The following is an 18,504-nucleotide window of genomic DNA, read 5'->3' on the forward strand; positions in this document are numbered from 1 at the left end:
TCGTCCTGGCTTGTACTGCAACAGACACACAGCTGGTGGCTGAACAACAAAAATAACACATTACACACAACACACACCACTCTTTTTTCTTTCATGTCTCAGGTGTGTAAATTAAGAAATGCAAGTGTAGAATCGCATGTACTGTAAATGTGTGTTTTTTGCTTTTTGTTTTTCTGCAGGAGCTCTTACATGCACGCATGTAGATGTGTGTGAGTGACCCTCTGTAAATGGGATTCTGTGCTCCATCTGGTCCCAGTCGGAGCAGTTCGAGGCAGCGTCTCAATCAGAGCTGCTGATTGGTGTTGTTCTCCTGTCGGTGCTGCAGCTGCCCGGCCCTCAGCCCGAACACACAGAGTGGGATCAGCTCTCGCACCTTCTCCTCACACAGCCAACTGCGGCAAACAGCCCACTCGTGCACCATGTGCCTCTGCTTCATGTGTTTTTGATCACCAATTAGCATCCCTTGCAGAACATGAGTTGGATTCTGCACGGGACACAAAAAAAAAAACAATGTCCCTGTTACACAATTAAACTTGAAGCTTGTGCTCACACACTCTTTTCTTCCCCTGGTCTTGGTTAATCCTCTCCTGCCTTCAAGTGCTGCTGGAAAAATTGTATCTACCATGAGTTGAACACATGTAGATTAAAGTGGTAACCATGACACGGAAAGTGGGAATTTTCTTTCATATCTACATGAATGTAGAGCCAAAACATTTAGGAGCCTGTAGCCTGACAGGGATTTCCATGCATTTGATTATGGTTTTGAGTGTTTATTATTGTACGTTCTACAGTTTGTTGTGTTAGATTTTAAAACTTAAAAAAAAACCAGGAGGGCATTTTCTCCTCTTTTCTTCTGCTAAAGCACAAATGAAGTAGCTCACCGCCACCAACATCCAAGCTTTTGTTTGCTTCTCAATCGACTGTTGGCTGTGCGACAGGTCACAGGTGCACATTTTCATACTCAGGGTTTTTTTTCTTCACGTGAACATGTGAATTATTGCTTTAATGCTGCTTTGGAGCAGCCGTCAGTATCTATAGAGACAGGCACGCCGTGTTTTGTGTGCGCGCGTGTGTGTATCCAAGGCGGGGGGTAGCATGATGGTTACCAAGGCGACAGAAAGATCTTTTCCCTGTTCTTTTACAGCAGGAAGCAGGAAGACTTCATCAACTCTGGATGACCCCCCAGAATCACAAGTGCAACATCCTCCCTTCCACTTTCTATCTGTGTAGTCTCGCTGTCTCTCACCCACACACACTAAAGCAAAGCAATATTCATATGCACACACACACCATCTGCATAGGACTGGGGCGGTTAGTCGGGTCATCAGACAGCTAGGTGACGCGGACAACACAAAAGACGGTGGAACACTAACATAAAACAGGGCATGGACATGAACAAAGACAAGAACAAGACAAGAAACAAACTTACAGGAACTGTGGCAAACAAAAGACAAAGACAAACCAAGGAGACATACACATGAAACACGACACAGACGTGAACTAAGATAACACAGCAAAGAAACACTTACGTGAAACATGACTCGGACATCACAAAGAAATCACAACGACAAACACTAACTATGGGGGCTATGGCTATGACTAAGACTAAGGCTAAGGCTAAGGCTAAGGCTAACGCTGTGGCTGTGGCTATGGCTGTGGCCGAGGGCAAGGTGACAAGACGAAAAGCTAGCGCAGACAACGACCCGACAAAGACATTGGAGAAGACACAGACTTAAATACACAAAGGAGGGAACACTAATGACGCGCAGGTGGAAACAATCAGACAATCACACGGGAGGGAAAACACAGGAAGTAAAGTAAACCAAAGACACATAACATAAACCTTCAAAATAAAACAGGAAGTAACAAAAACGAGGCAAAGACAAGACACAATGGGAAACTTAACAAAAAACCAGCGTCATGACAATCTGGCCATAATGATTTCATGTAAGTTATACATTCATGAGCTACGTGATTATCTACTAGTAAATGATCCACACTACTTATATGCATTATTATTGTTATTATTATTTTATTATTATTCTATAATTATTATTGTTATTATTATTATTATTATGAATGCACATGGATCTTACTGGATATTAGTGACTGTCATATCATTTCTACCAGCAGTCATGCCCATTTTCACTTTCACTTTCTTAAGTTCAGCATCACAAATTGGCATCTTGTGTTTATTCCATCAGTAGATTATTATTAATGCTGGAGAGGAAGATAAGATGATTTTCACAGTCTCTGACTGCACACTTACACCATGTCGTACGGTGCTGTAACTTTTGTTGTGTTGGTGTTTTTGTTGTATTTGCTACTAAGAGGGGAAAGCAAGAAAGAAAGAAGAGATTGATAAGTGCTATCTATTTATCAGCGCACTGATTAATGTGTGTGACTGAAGGGCAAAAGCGCTTCAACCTCCTTGCAAACTATACACTCAGCATTAGTAACAGCACTGTACTGTTGACTCCCCTGCTTTGACATTTTCACTAATAAAAAACAGAAGGACAAACATTTCTTAGGCAGGAATCTGTGTGTGTGTGTGTGTGTGTGTGTGTGTGTGTGTGTGTGTCACTCACAAACCTGATTACAGCACCTGATGGAATTATCATATTTACAATAAGACCTTTCCATTATAACGCTCAGCTATTGTGCTTCAGATAGCTGCGCTGTGTGATGAAATACAACATGGGCAAGATGCAGCCAGTAAATGTCAGAGCAATTTGACAGACGGGGGAGGAAAAGGCTGAGATAGATGGCTGACAAAATGAAAAATTAAATGGAAAAGTGAGCAAAATGACACAGTGATTGTGATCTGAGGTCCCTGCTTTATATGCATATTAAACCACAGAGCAGATCAATAGTGCCATGTTGGGCTCACAAGGTTTAATACAAAGTTTAAAAGCTCTTTTTTTTATTCCATTCTCAACAGTAATTACATGTCTAAATGGGAAAGATGTGTGGTCAAAAGGAAACAGAAGGTTCAAGTGTAATTCAGTCTGCTCTTGGTTACCTCTTCACCAGGAAGACTCAGGGAATGTTTAACATGCCGCACTCTGGTTTGGACCTTTTCTTGGCTCCGTGCCTCATGAGTGTAATTTGGATGAGTGCAGCTCGCTTGCCTTTGGGCTCATTAACAACAATATAAACAGTAATTACTGTGATCGCCTAATTAATTCATTTAAAAATGCTGCACGGCGTAAAAGGCATGAGCAAATCTTTTCTGGAGATAACAATTTCATGGAATCATTGTTGACATAATTAGCAATTTCATGTTCCAAAATACAACAGAAGTAATTAAAAACTTTTTTGTCCTATTTCATACATTTACTCTTTTATTATTCAGATTGCCGCCGCTTTTCTTTCCTTTTTCACTAAGCCAGCTTTCTGTGAGCTATCCGTCTCTGATCCCGTCTCTGTCTGCATGGCAGCTCTGCAGTCCTGATAAATGTAATCCTCCCCTCTGGACACATTCCTTTGTTTTTGGGCCATTTCGACGCTCTCCTCTGATCACCGAGCTTTACTTTTTATAGAATTCTCTGCCTTCATTTGGTGGGTTTTGTTGAGGTAAAGAATGGTCATTTGGCCCTCAATTGTCCATTAATTCTATCTACTTTATTGGCCAGTTAATTGTGATTAACAGTAATTAAGATTCGGCTGAACAAAATGTGGATTTGCTTTGGCTCTGCACAATGAACGATGAAATTTTGACATTTCTACTACCACACCCACATCCTACAGAGACTTCCTGCAAAAATAATGTTTCGATTAAGCCACACATTAAGCAGCATAGATATGTTCCACGATAAAGGGTTAGTATGCTTTCTATATGAAGGATAAGATCAGCTCATAATTAACACCCAAAAGAACATAGCAAGCACATGCATGCTTTGTGTTTATTTAAATCCTTTAACCATAAAATGACCAGATTTATGCTGAAAACATATATTTTTTTATCCTAAAGACTGTTGTTTGGATTCATTTAGTGCTTTAATAGAAGAAACATTAGTGCATAAGACGAGAAGCACAATGTGAGAAGCATGTGACAGAGTGGTTTACATTACAGGCGCAGTCCTCTGACCCTTCAAACCCCAATTAGTATTCCTGCAGAATTTATTACCACGCCTGGCATCACTTCTCGCTGATTACCTCTCCACTCATTAAAGTGAGAGTGGATTTATGGACGGATCTGACTGATGCATGGGTGAGGGGGGACACAAATCTTTCTGTGTCAAACTGGTGACAAATCTATACATGATCCAGTGCAGCGTGGTTGATGTTTTAAGAAGTGCCAGAGATTAAGAAGCATCGTTATGTTTGATCTAAACAGAGGCAGGGGTTATATGGGGTAAGGCCAAAATGCCTTTCATTCACACTCGCACGCATGCACACACACACACACACACACACACACACAGTATGTACACAATACAACTTTAAAACTAGTCTTTACTTTTTCATTTATTTGTCATTCTACATTGTACCATGAAACGCAAGTTGTAGTTTTTTTATGCTGCACACAAAACACACACAAAAACTGTTTTCTTGATTTATGTTATGCAATCTATGGTCGTACACAGTCATGTGTACCTAAAATGGACCATTACATTAATTCTAACTGACTGTCTTACAAATAAAGATTATGTTTTGAAGAAATGAACATGATGAATGCACTACAATAAAATGAATTAGTTGATTAAATAATGTTATTTTTGGTGCATTCACTTGTATGAGGTGTAGTGAGATGCAGAAAATGGAACAGTCTGTAAAGCACAGCACATGATCACCACCTGCTGGTCTCATACACAACACAATCCACTGCTTCTAAACCAATTTAACTGGTCAGCTGATTGAAAATTCCAGTGACATCTGGTCAAAGGCTGCATGTTCCTTCCCAAAAATGATCATTCATGGCTCCTGCATAGAAACAGTGTGTTAGTATGTATTAGTGAGATCATTTAGTCAAAGGGGAGTGCCGCTCATGGAGCATGGATGGATTACGGATTAGACAATGTGGCCTGGTGCTCAGACATGTGAAAGGCCTCCCAGCTCCTGCGCAGGAGCAGAGCAACTCCACATGACGTAGCTCTTATTTCTGTCTTTGCAGGTGAACCAAAACACTCAGGTGCTAGCTTTGGTTCAAAGACTGCAGCTGAGCTTCAGTATTTACCTCATGCTGGACGTGAGGAGAGGCTGTCACACCTGTCCAACGCTTTCTGCCACTGCAGATCGGCAGTGAAGGGAGTATTCAGATTTTTTACTTCGCTAAAAGCACCAAATTAGCTTTTCTGCTTGACCATTCTGTTCATACTGTAACCTGTCTGTCCCACTACAACCAGTCCTCCTCTGTGACCCACTGAGCTCCTCAGACATTTCGTGCTGAATGAGGCTCTGCCGTCACAACTGTGACAAGAGTCAGCCAGAAAGGCCCGAAGGAATGAGTTCATTCATGTCAGTGTAGTAAATGATGAAGTCACCATTTCAACATTCAGCATGTGGCCAGAGCAGTCACCTGGCGTGCACCTGCTGGTCACACATCATCTCGCCTGTGTTTAATTTGTGTCACTCGCAGTGCAAGGTAGATGCTAAATTTACAAAAAAAAAAAAACCCAAGCCAAAACAAAACAAAACAAAACTATTTACACTATTTTATGTAGTGGCCATCCACAATGATATGAATGGATTTGATGCACAGACATTTCAGTCGTGGAGCTGACTGTTTTTCACGGATAACAACATGCAACTTTGGACAGAAGAAATATCTTTTTCTATCGCATTATTTCTGCTTTTTGTATCTTGGACTTCTTTTTCTTTAGGCAGAGCGATTCTGCTGTTCCAATTCCAATTGCTTTACTAATTTTATTGTATTTTAATGAACCGTGAATGTAGCCTCAGCATGCTGTGCAGCTGTAATAGGAAATGAAATGACAAATTAAACAAACTAATATTGGATTGGATGTGACTGGCAGATTCTCAACATTAAAACATCATAACCATCATCAGGACAAACCTATTTCAACTAAACTTTGACTTTCCAAAAAGAAATGTTAACAGCCACTCCAAACATTCTTTCGAGCCATATCCAAATTAAAATATGTTCAGTGCTAAATAGCAGAAGCACCTGTTGATACAGTACACAACCATACTGCATTAGATATTAGTTTGGTGAATGCTGGGGTTTTGCTGAGACTCAGGCTCAGTACTTTTGTGAAGGTATGTGCTTTCAGTGTTCTTGTGAACACTGTTCATCTTTATCTATGCAGTTGTTGTTCCTGTGTTTGGCATATGTCCCGCAAACCATGCCACACAGGCCTCATTTTGCTCACTGCTTGTTTTAATCCAGCAGCAACTCAAACAGAGCTTTGAGAAATCATGAAGACATAATGCCAAAGACAGGAAAATTGGATTAGCAATGAGACACATACTGTAGGTGCACCATTGTCCAAACTACAAAAAGAAACTAGCAGAGATTCAGCAGAACCCGTCAATAAATGCTAAACACGTAAAATTCTGTTTTTAGCCTCAAGAATTGTTCCTGTTAGTTTTGTGACACCTAATCAGTGAAGGTGAGGAAATGCTGTAGCTTCCCTGGTTTTCCACTAGAGGGCGTCAGAGTCTAAATCTTAATGTATTTTATCTAAAGAGGAGGAATTAGACAGAACTCTCACTCTCCTCTTTTTCTAGATACCGTAAATGGACGCAGATATGACGCTCATATGTTCCTTCCAGGATACAGAGTTAGAATGTCGATTTATGTTGAAAGACAAAGACAAAAAAGAACTACCACTCATATCATGTTTTATAAAAAATATCGAATGCCTAGGTTTAAGCCTTGCCCCACGGCGCATGCGTTGTGCCTAAACGCATTTTTTCGACCAGAACATAAGCCAGTTTTGCTCTCATGCAGCACATCTTCTGTATATGCAATCTTTGCAGTAACTCTCTACACTGACACTTGTTGGAGGTACATGTGTTGCTCTGTTGTTTACTGACTCACCGGCAGATGAAGAAGCCTGCTCTGGTGACATTTCTAAGCTTTAGTGGTAAGTCTGTTGTTTTAGGTTAGCTCCTTACGGCATTCATAGCTCCTACTGGCGGGTTTCGTCTTAAAGACCCTCACAGACACTCAATAGCGTATATGTTACGTTGTTGTAAACTCTAGCAAAATGTTAGTACATCTTCTTTAACTAAACTTAAAAAAAGTGTCCACACATACTAGCGTTTATAAAATGTTTAACTAGCTTGTTCTTTTCTGTTTTGTGCAGCAGGTTTGGTCAACATGGTTTAGCTTTGCTTTGGCGCATCCCAAAGCCGTAGCATTTTTAGCGTGCTATGCTAACTTAACTAGCTTTGGAGAGCAGAAACCAACCTGTCTTTGTGCTTTGATGGCACACGGGCGGCGGGGTTTTGTCCTCCTGTTAGTTCGTTTGTAGTCTCGCGTTAATCAACACGTGTTTGCTCTCGCTGTTGTGTTTGTAAGTGCTCTTCAGACCTCCGCAGGTTGAGCTGCAGGTGGACACAAACCAGAACGACTGAGTCTCGTACAGCACGTAAACTGTTGTCAGAGGGCAGAAAGTTAAAGGGATTTATGTTGGACCGATGGGCTCTTGGTTGTGTTTGTTTTGCTTTTTGACATATGTAAAGTAGGAATTCCCCAAGGTGTTTCTCAGGAACCCACGAGCACACAGAGACACGGCTTGTAGTGTGTAACCTTGCTGTTAGCTTACGTTCTTGGCACAGAAGCATATTTCTGTGACGTTACTGTGGAGATAACAGCTGAACACCTGTCATCCTTACCTCATGTAACACCTGTAAACAAACTAATGAAGATGTTCCTCATTTAGCTGCAGACTATCAGGACCATGAACCTCAGTTTTAACCATCTGTAATCTGTGGTATTTGGCTCTAATTTGGCTTAGTTGCATATTTTTGTTTGTTTGTTTTTAATGGTTTCAGCTGCATTTATTTTTTATTATAAAAGTTTTACTTTATGTGAGTTACATCTCTAGATGGAAGTTACTGTTGGAGCTAGTGGGAAAATCACAATTATGTGAGATTTATTTACTTAAAGTACTGACTACACTAGGATCCACAAGGGGTGATAGGAGTGATTTAACACTCTTAGGTAATGCAAATCAATTTCCTTCATTAGTCACAAACACTTTTTCAGCACATCTCTGAAAATCTGTCAGTGTGACTACATGTGTTATGATGTCTGTTGTTTAAGAAGTGTTAAACATCTGGGTGCAGTATTAAGGAGGTGTTGATGGGTGGAGATCCCCTTCTGTATGTGAAAAGTCGATTTCTCACCTTATCTCCTCAGTTTATTACCTGTATGGGGAGCCCGAGGAGCCAACATCTGGGGCAGGTCGCACATCGTCAGACAGTGTGTTATTCGTGACAGCTGTAGTCAGCATCAACAGGCTGAGCAGGTAGGGGTCTCACTGATAGTGCGGGCCTTAATGGTGGATTCGGTCGGCTTTTACCAGAGTGATTGTGATGAGGGAATAACGTCGTGTTTTTTTCCCAGTCAAACCTGTTTGTCGGCCTGAACCACAAGTGAATAATACTTTGGTATTTCCTGTTTGTTAAATAATCAAATTAAAAAAAACAGTTGGCAGAGGGTGCCTTTGTCCTGGTGGTTCTGTTGACTCATATTTACTGGGAGGTAATACACGTAATATCTAATAGCTGTGATGGCTCAGTAACATCATCCAAGCTTGGCCCTCAGTTAGTGTGTCTTCTGGCCCCATATATGAACTCTGAAGACAAACCAGGATCTCATGCTTCTGTTTTGGTCAGCAGCTCATTGACCCTGAAGCATGCAGGCTACACACGTCTGGACCTCAGTCAGTGATATACAGCCACCCACTGACCGACTCATTAACTCAACATGCACACTCATTAAACCATAACCAGAGACTCATGCACGTATGTTTGTGCACACACATTTATGGAAACGAGCACAAAAATATAGACTACATTGCATATCTACATATGAAATACTGTACAGTACAGAAACACTGGTTTATTTACTCAACAGACTGCCAGTGGGACATCAATTCTGTCAGTAAAACTGAAGATTAAAATTCTGTCTCCTTCCATCTTTCCTCAGGCCCTGTCAGAGAAGGTCATAGGTGGATAAGGAAGGACACTGAACCCAAACATCAGAAGGGGTGACCCAGCAGTCTGACACAGCTCACCTGGCCTGCAGGCATCCACACGTTCCACCTGGTGAGTGACAGAACTACAGCAGTTGGATGAGTTAGCCTACATGTTTTATAGCTTGTCAGTGGTTATGAGATGCTGTAAAAAAGTGCAGGAGTTTGAATACACATATAAAGCACATCAGCATTTAGACATCAAACTTGGTGTTACTAAACTGCTGCATACGTTAGAGATTGTCTGGGGCACCACAGAGGACAGCCATTGTAAAAGATGGATTTCGCTCCTATGAGTGTGTCTTAATTAGGGCAGCAATGATTATGTTTGTGTCAACTGGCGAAACAGTACCATTGATCATGCCAGTACTTAATTTCATCATATTGCTTTCTGTCAGCACAGCACTGTGTTCTGCACCAGTTCAAAGACATGCAGTTTAGGTTAACTGCATATACTGTGAGTGTACGTGTGTGGTGTCTGTTTAATGTTAGCCCTATGATAAGCTGGCCTCTTTCCCAGTGTATGCTGTGATGTTGGAAGCCAGACCTGATTAGTTTCTATATGGGGTGCAAAAGAATTCAGATCGGCTGTGATACTGGATTTGAATGCAGTAAAATACTATTCAACTACATCCCAGGTATCTTAATACAAGTGTAAAGGAAACATAAAGTGCTCTATTTGCTGTCAGATATGTAAACAAACCTTGCTGCAATAAGTGTTTCATCATAGTGTTAGCCTTCATGATACTTAATTGTTGGCCTCGTGCCAGGAAGGGGGCCCCAGCTTCCCTGTTCCAGGCGAGGTTGCTCTGTGAGCTGTTGCTCAATCCTGAAGGGTTCTTTATCAAGCGTGGTTAGGACACTTATGCAGGATCCATTTGCCTATACTCATGAGCTTTGGGTGGTAAGCGGGAGATTGTGAATACAAGCAACTGAAATTAGTTGTCGTCCTATGGTGTCTTTGGATTCAAAGGAGCCAGTCAAAGTGGTTCGAGTATTTGATTAGGATCTCCCTTAGATTCCTCCCTGTGCAAGTGTTCCAGAAGATCCTGGGACAGACTCATAACAAACTGAAGGGATGATGCGTCCCATCTGACCTGGGGATTCCCCAGGATCCCCCAGCAGGAGCTGTAGGAATTAGTTAAGGAGAGAGGTTCTGGGCTTCTTTACTCAGCCTGCCACCACCACAACCCAGTCCTGGATAAATGAAGATATATATATTATGTATTACAGAATGGCTAATGATCCTACAATCATACTATACAAAGTATAATTGACTACAAATAACTGCTTAAACTACAGTTGATTACAAGGTACCATAGTTACAAGAAGAAAGCTCAGCAATTTTATCATGCTGGGTCTGAGAACATCCTCACCTCCTCACCTCAGCTGTGTGATGTGGGAATACCTCAGTACAGACAGGAAATGTCTGGACAATATCATCAAAAATAATGCATGGGAGCTACCATCCCATGCTGAAATCTGTCCCTTTAGACTGCAGCTAAAGGGGCACAAGATTCTTCAAGAGTCTGACCTAAATCACATCGTGGTGTTATTATTCATATCTATAACACACTGTAAGGATATGTATACAGTGGTATACATCATAGCTGCTTTGTGGTGCTGATAGCATCCCCATGGGAATGCTTGTTTCAATTAGTTATAAGTATTATTATGATTACTTGAGCTGCAGCTAACGATTATATTTGTTGTTGATTAATCTGTCGCTTATTGTCTCGATTCATAAAATAGTTGTTTGGTCTATAAAATGTCAGAAAATGGTGAAAAATGTTGGTCAGTGTTTCCCAAAGCCCAAGATGGCATCCTCAAATGTGTTGCTCTGTCCACAATCCCAAGATATTCATTTTACTGTCATAGAGGAGTGAAGAAACGAGAGAATATACACAGGAAAGAAGCTGGAATCGAGAATCAATTATCAAAATATTGGTGATTAATTGAATAGCTGACAACAAATCAATATGTCATTGCAGCTCTAATTGTTGCAGTTTTTTTCTCACTTGTTTTATGTCCCTAGCTGGTTACTGTAGATGATGTGAGGTTATTGGTTGTGTGAGCAAACCAAACTAAGTTTCTATCAACTAATGTGAGTAGTGAGCAGGAGGAGATCAGTAGACATGACCCCTGTGATGGTGACAGCATGGCATCACTTTTGGTTGGTCGTTAGGGTGCCTTATCAAACACCGACACAGTGTGGGAAACGGTTTCTACACTTGTCCTGCAGTTTTCCCAGGATGGATAGTTAGAATTGTTGGCATTCCTCATCGAAACCAAGGACACGGCCATGCTGCAGATAGCCGAGCCCCTTCTCAAAATAAGAATGTCGAACAAATCAAATTACTGGCAGATTTGTTTATTTTGTACTTAACATGTCTGCCTTTATTGGCAAGTTAATTTTAAATATTGAGACTGAGGTTGCGAGAACTTGAGGGAGATAGCGTGTAACACATGCCAGATCTGACCTCATGATGTCATAGTCACATGGTATGTGCCTTCAGACCACAAAGCATCCAGGATGCTCCATATTAGGGAAACTCAAAGACAAATGCTAAAACTATATTTCCATGATGGGCTGTGAAAAAGAAAAGGAACCCAGTGAAACTCTAAATGTCGAAGCAGGTCCTTTATGAAATATCCTTGCAACACTATTGTACGGACAAATATCAGAGCTCACTCTCAGTGCACCGTGCTCTGCGGTTGTTCCCTCGTGCCTCTGCTCTGCTCTGCTCGACAAGAGTGGCTTAGTGGCTGAGATCAAACAGGATCATCAACTGTCAGCCTCATGCTTCCCATGGACACAGTGGTGACAGCTTGAACATGGGAACACGATGTGCTGCTTACATATATTGCCAAACCTTTACACACCTCTGTCCCTTTTCATTCACTCACATCTCTGGGCTATGTGCATTTTTGTGATGTATGTACATAAAAAGTGCACATATTCTCCCAGGATGTTGCAGTTGTGTTTGCCCTTCAGATCTCTACTTGTCTGCCTGCCTGCCTCATTTTTAGAATCAAATTTGATATCATTTAATTGCAGTTACTGTTTCTTGTTCCATGTTATACAACATAGTGTATAACGGCAGGCAGCATGTCTTGTGTGTCAGAGTGAGCCTGCAGTCCATAGATGACTGAGCGCTGACACCTGGCCCTGTGATTGGTCCGATGACTTCCTCTGACCTGTGAGTCATCACAGCTGTGAACTGCCAGCCTGTGTGATGTGTTAGACCATAACAAAGGCTGACATTAAATGTGATGGCAGGCTTTAGTAAAATCTGTGCAGTCTGCAGCACTTATTGATTTGCTGTTAAATCTTCAGGCTCTGATGGCTTGTACTATGTATTACTATGCAAATGATGTTGTTAAGAGGCCAAAACACAGTCTTTGTAACATCAGCCTTTTTACCCTTTTCACCTTTCTCCTTAATGCTTTACAGTGAGAAATTGTTTGATAGCAGAATTGCTCTCTTAATAAAAGCGTTTACAATCATAAATGGATCTACCCTTTGTCACACTATTTTATTAAAGGAAACCTCAAGGAGAAATTCAAGCTGAGTGCAAGTGTTTGTCTCTGTTACCAGTGTTGGGTAGTGGCAGTATCAAAAGTAGCGGCGTTACTGTTTTGACTACATTTTTCATTAGCGTGGTGATAAGGTCACTTTTTTCTGAATCAATAGCTTTTCAGTAGCTAAGCTGTTGATTGATCAAGTAGTGCAGTAATGTCCACACAGGCTACATTTTCCCAAGCACTAATGAGGCTCAAACACAGCAGAGCTTTCAGCTGCAGTCTGGAATAAAACTGCTAAGAATCAATAACTGACAGCTCATTGTTTAATTAGCAATTGAACTTAGTGGTTTTATCTGTTTGTTTGGTATCTGTTTGACTGACCGTTCTAGTCAAGTAACTGGTAGCTTAGCCTACTACACTTTAGCTTTCTCAACACTGTTTGTTACAAGACAGAACAGTTTACAGTTGGCATTAACAATCACAAATAATTGTTAATTTAACTGTCTGGACAGTAAAGTTAAGATTCCTAATAATGCTGCATTATGTGGGCTGTAGAATCACAGCTCTGTTGTGAGTTTGGATCCATATGGTTTGCCTTTGTAGATCTTACAGTTTTACACTTGCATCTTACATTGGATCACGTTTATTTTGAGGATTTGTTCTCGATCGGCACTTCATCCTTTACCGCACCCTTCTGTTGGTATGCCTAGAAAACCACATCCCTCTGTGGCCTCTCACTCAAATGTCAGCTGTACGCACCAGCTGGCTGTTATTACTCAACTATGTGTGTGTGTGTGTGTGTGTCTGGCATTTCTTCCTTCAATTAAGGTTAGATAGAAAGACAGAGACCAACTGCCAGTGTCTAACAATGTGGTGATGGGCTTCAGGGCCTGATACTAAATAGAGCCAAATTTCTGTTCCGTCATACACAATAAGAAAATGATTCCAGTGGAGTCTCTACTGCATGTTAATAGCCATATGGTGTAAATGAATCAGCCAAGGTTTAAACTGAGCACTACTGTGAACCTGAAAAGCTTGTCGGTGTGTCATTAGATCCACGCTGTACGATTTTCTCCAGAAGTGCCGCAGGTCATGCTGAACCCTACAGGAATGTGTAAAATGTAGAATGTTTCTATTTGGTTTGTGTGGTAAAACATGTGGACAGCAAATGTTTCACGCAATGTAGGCATGATATTTGAGCAGAGGTTCTGCTGTTACTTTGAACAGTATCTGTGACACACTGATTCAGACTGTGAGATGCAGTTTGGAGCTCAGAAAACCTAGTTAGTGGACCTTTTCAGTTGAAATTATTTTGAGACACAAGCTCCATAACAATGGATCAAATGGCTATTTGTATACAGCCCTATAATTTCCATAATGCACAAAATGAGGACGGAATCGCAGAATTTGATAATAAAAACTGAATCAACTGTGAATCATGTGATATTGCTGAAATTGCCAAACTGTGGATGCAGTTTATAAAAATCAGGGGTTTTGCTTAATTTAGGGCCATTTTTTTCATAGCACCCAAGTCGAATGAAAAGAAAAAAAAACTCTGCTATGCTGTAAGTCAAGAGATCCTCTGAGAGCGTGCGAGAGAGGCAGCATGCTACCAACAGTTAATCACCTCAACAAACTCTCTGAAGTGCAACCACATCGGCAGATTGGAGACGTGCAATACTTCGTTGCTATGTGCACAGAGTCGAGGGTGTACTGCACAGGATCCACTTCATAAAAAATAATGTAATGTTGTGTTACATCAGTCATTCATCTTTATTAAATTTTTAATGTTTTCTTATTGAATTGTTGACATTTAATTTATCCACCACATGATAAGAAGAATTTAAATGGAAAACTCTGAATTTGGGGAAAAAATAATATGATTTCATAGAGCCCTACTTGAATGTGGAACAGAGCTAAAAGGATAATGAATATTATACATGTATTGAACTTGCTAACAGATATGCCATATTAGCTTAAAAGGTAATAAAATGTCAGCTGCCCCCAGGTGGCCAAACAGAACAGTTATTGCAACTACAGGAAATTATTGCTCTCTTGACATTCATCTTTTACGCATTTAGGTGATTGAAATAAACACTGTACTTGCAGCACATACATAAGCATGCAAAAGGAAAGTAGGACTTGCAAATTTTTGGGCAATTTGTAAGCAACAATATTTGTGAAACAGGATGCTAGTACCATTTGCAATCTGTGTGTAAGCAGTAAATCCTTTCTGTGAATATACAAAAGATATATTGTGCATACGCTCAGAGGCAGATTAAAAGACCCCATTTCCAAATGAAAATAGGCTGACTGGAGCCTTATTGGTAGACACCTCTGTCAATATCACACAGGTGCTCAAAGTCAATGAACATCTACCTCAGAGGGCAACATACCATTTATGAACTGGCTTAATAGGCAGCAGCTGTGGCATTTCACACTCATCTGTCTCTGTCTGTATGTCATTGTGCCTGCACTGAGTGTGGCTTCAAACTTACATACAGCACGGCACAGCGTGGGTTTCACATTAAAAAAAAAAGACATCTTTGCTGTTCTTCTACATGAGTCTCTAACACAGTGACACCAACCATTTCTCCTTATCCAGATAGTTGTGAGATTTTGTTCCCAGCCACTAGACATGAAACAATCTACCTCTGTAAAATTCACTTTGACATTTTCCTGCATCATAAATGCCATTGGCAGAATACATAAAGAGCAGCGGTTTCCACTTGTTGCTGTTGCTAACATCAGATGTATTTAATCTTGTACAGCAGCTGCTAAATCTCACTCTGAGGCCTATTTGGTCTCTGTGCCATATATAGACTGAGACAGACAAATACACAGTGAAGCAGAAGCACAGTGCACATATGATATGAAGCCTTGATTACAAATATAGTTGTGTAAGCACGCAGGTGAATCCACACAAAGACATACAGTGCTGTTGACAGGCAGGCAGACAGACAGCTGAGACATGAAAAGCAAAGTCAAAGAGTCACTGACAAGTATGCATTTATAATCTGAAGTGCCAAAAGTTGTACACCCTTAAACCCCACACTCCATTACCTCACTAGCTACATAGTGACACCCCTCTGCCAAGGCCAGACAGATTGTCAGAAGTGATGGCATCAGTAGCTGCGGGTTGTGTCGGGGGAGCTGAGACGAGTTGCTAAGCTTCACCGACAGGCTTTGGCTTCGCACCCTGACTGGCCAGGAGTCCATGGGCATGTCCCGAATTAGCACAGGGCTTTCCCACCATGTGAGAACGCTGTGGTGGTTGGAGTGTTAGTCAGTGTCAGAGAAGTGTGGAGACCTCTGTATACAGCTGACTTCAGAAGGACTTTTTGGTTGCCTAGAAGGCCTGTTATTTTAACCCTTTCAGTATGAACGCCTGGATGTCGCCACAGTCATCCGTAAACATTTACCTGGAGATCTGACATATCTAGCATGAGCAGTTGAATCTGTCCAGTAGGAAAGCATAGTGTAACATATAAGTTTCAGTGATAAATTAGAAACAGTGTTGAGACAAAGCAGCGTTAAGCACAAATAATATGAAAGGAAATAGTCTGAGAAGTAGTGACAAATAGGTCTTATATGATCATCAAATAAAAACAGAATTACCAATGTGGATGATGATTTATGGAGTGAATTAGTGAATTCGGTAAATCCATAGGATAGGAAGAGCAAAAATGCAATGGAGAACACCAGAATTTATTCCCAAAAGAGATGTAAATCTTGTTCTTATTTCTGAGTACTATTATACTGTGGATACTATATTATTTGTTGTCTACTATGGAGACTAATTTCCCTGCATAAACATTTTTGAGGATGCAAAAAAACATTTTTCATGTAAAGCTTACAAAAATCCACTGATGAAAATGAATCACTTTTATTCTAAACCCTTCGAGAGTCTCAGTTTGGTATTTGGACATGGGGTTGACATAACTGACGTAGATGATGCTTTAGTAACACTTGCTGACAGGCTGCCAAACTTGTACCAAACACAAAACTTGCTGATACTGTAATTTCTAATGAGAACATGAGAATGGTCCTTTCACTTTTAATTGTCTATTTTTTTTTACAGTTTGTTATTTTTAATCCACATTTCTCACAATGATTGACGTTTTACATTCACAAACCTTTTTAGCTAATGTAGGTGAATACACAGCAGCAAAGGAACACATGTCCACACAACCACACACACATGAGTTTGGCCCACATTGTCTTTATATAATGTTTCTGTTTGCCACCCAGTGTGCACTAGAGGAGAGGCAGGATGAAAGCTTCTTGCAGCGACAGATATATGAGAGAGGAACGGTAATGAGTGGGCTGGAAACCGTGACAGTTGGTCTGCCACAAGTAGGGGTGTGCGAGAGAAAGAGTGAATAAGAGGAGGGGGTTATATGTGGGAGTGCGCCACAGCAAATATGGTATAAGGCAACACGACGCAGCCGCAGCCGCAGCCCAGCTTTATTCAGCAGATGAACGAATGAGCAAGGAAGCCTGTCTCGTCCAGACACCCACACTGCCTGGGCTGGTGTCCGAGGAGATTAGCAATGCATTGTTACGTCTTTCTCTGTTTCTCCCTCTGTGCGTTAGGTTGTTTTTAATATCTGTATATCCATTCCCGAGATGTTAGATTGGCCTGGTATCATGCTAGTCATTCCTATGTCACAAACAAGGCTGTCGCCATTTTTATAAAGCCACCAGGAAGCACCTTTTATTGCTGCCGGTGAGAGTCATCCACATTTATTTAATGCTTGGGATACAGGGCTAGTGTGGTGCAGCTGTTTGAGCAGGTAGATTACCTCAAGGGTAAATCCTTAGTAACCCAGTAGTAGTATTGTAGAAAGGAAAAGTTTAACTCTGCTCTTGTTCTCAAGAATAGCACAGTGAACCTAAAATTAAATGTGGTCGCTCATTGCTAAAACATGTTTAAGCGCTTGAATTAAAAAATTAATTTCCTTGTTCAACTGTCAGTATCAGTGGTGTTTGGTCATTTATAAGGATGTTTTATCCTCATGAACTTAACAGGAATAGAGTGCAGGAGCTTGCTTCTAATGAAATGTTAATCCCTTGAATTACACAGCCTTCTTACTCATTTGACAATGCTGCTTGTGTTTGATGTTTTGCATGAATACGCACACACACACACACACACACACACACACACACACACACACACACACACACACACACACACACAGGGTTTTTGATGCTTGATCATTCACTCAGACTTGAATGGTGTTCTAGTTGTTACACCTGATTCTAGCTGGTTTTTCTTACCTACCATCTGCACAGAACATGTTGCCATGGCATCAGTGAAAAGGCTGAGGTCTCCCTGTCACATTTTGTTCAAAGAAGTGTTGACAGTTTCGGTTATTTCTGCTTCCGATAGCCTGACACCCAATAAACTAGCTGGTTAATTTTGAGATGAGGAGCACTGGACTGCATTTCCTTGTCAGGGTTTCTAGTAGAAAGAATTTGTGCTGGTTGTAAGAAATTCTGTTTATATATTATCTGTGTTTATGGACCCCTGTTCCACTGGGGAACTAATGGAGGCAACAATTTTTGATACTGGTCCAGTGTTGAACGAGAACAGCGCAGTCGCAAAACAGACTGCGATGTAATCCCTCAGGACGTCGGTGCATCGTCCATTCAGTATTGATAAGTTACAGGTAGTTGTGATGTAGCTTTCATATGTGAGAGCTTTTTCAGCACTTGGTGGTCAGACCTGGCTTGTCTGCCCCGGCTGTCTACTTTCAGCTCATCCATCCTCTTCTCAAAGCATTTTTCAATGCGTTTAATCACA

The 18,504-nt window shown here is 41.0% G+C and overlaps 1 protein-coding gene and 1 long non-coding RNA gene across 4 annotated transcripts in view; one reads left to right on the plus strand and one right to left on the minus strand.

The window, feature by feature from the left end:
* Positions 1-231: 231 nt before the first annotated feature.
* Positions 232-8,473, minus strand: LOC121610372. Its single transcript, XR_006007039.1, has 3 exons — positions 8,341-8,473; positions 7,379-7,515; positions 232-484 (listed from the first exon to the last, which is right to left on the minus strand). It is a non-coding gene; the product is annotated as an uncharacterized LOC121610372 (long non-coding RNA).
* The window catches only part of LOC121610370 (neurocalcin-delta A), a 62,627-nt gene continuing 51,057 nt past the window's right edge, over positions 6,935-18,504 (plus strand). For 2 of the 3 annotated variants that reach the window (XM_041942422.1, XM_041942420.1), the window contains exons 1-3: positions 6,945-7,052; positions 8,333-8,441; positions 9,125-9,243. The gene's annotated coding sequence lies outside the window, so the exon portion shown is untranslated. Of the gene's footprint in view, positions 7,053-8,332; positions 8,442-9,124; positions 9,244-18,504 lie in introns of all 3 variants that reach the window. The other variant, XM_041942421.1, reaches the window with a different exon arrangement.

This window comes from Chelmon rostratus, chromosome 8 (genome assembly GCF_017976325.1).
Source record: "Chelmon rostratus isolate fCheRos1 chromosome 8, fCheRos1.pri, whole genome shotgun sequence".
Lineage (NCBI taxonomy): Eukaryota > Metazoa > Chordata > Actinopteri > Chaetodontiformes > Chaetodontidae > Chelmon > Chelmon rostratus.